This window comes from Etheostoma spectabile, chromosome 2 (genome assembly GCF_008692095.1).
Source record: "Etheostoma spectabile isolate EspeVRDwgs_2016 chromosome 2, UIUC_Espe_1.0, whole genome shotgun sequence".
In the NCBI taxonomy this organism is placed as follows: Eukaryota; Metazoa; Chordata; class Actinopteri; order Perciformes; family Percidae; genus Etheostoma; species Etheostoma spectabile.
In genome coordinates this window covers 8,126,963-8,127,200 of record NC_045734.1, presented here as the reverse complement: position 1 = coordinate 8,127,200, position 238 = coordinate 8,126,963, and positions in this window count along the sequence as shown.

Below are 238 nucleotides of genomic sequence, written 5' to 3'. Positions count from 1 at the left end.
AGCATGCTAGCGCTAGGATGCTAGCTCGTTCTTAATGGCAAATCACTGCTACAACAGCCGCTAGCTGACCATAATCTCCAAAAGAACTCCTTCCATGTCCCTGTTCTGCAGGTAAAAAAGTGAGATGCCTCACTCTGTTGCTAAACAGAGACCTGAACACACAGGGTGAAAACAGGATCTGGAGCAATGTGCAGTACAACTAAAAGATGGTGTTTTTTGAAAATGAAACCACATAAAC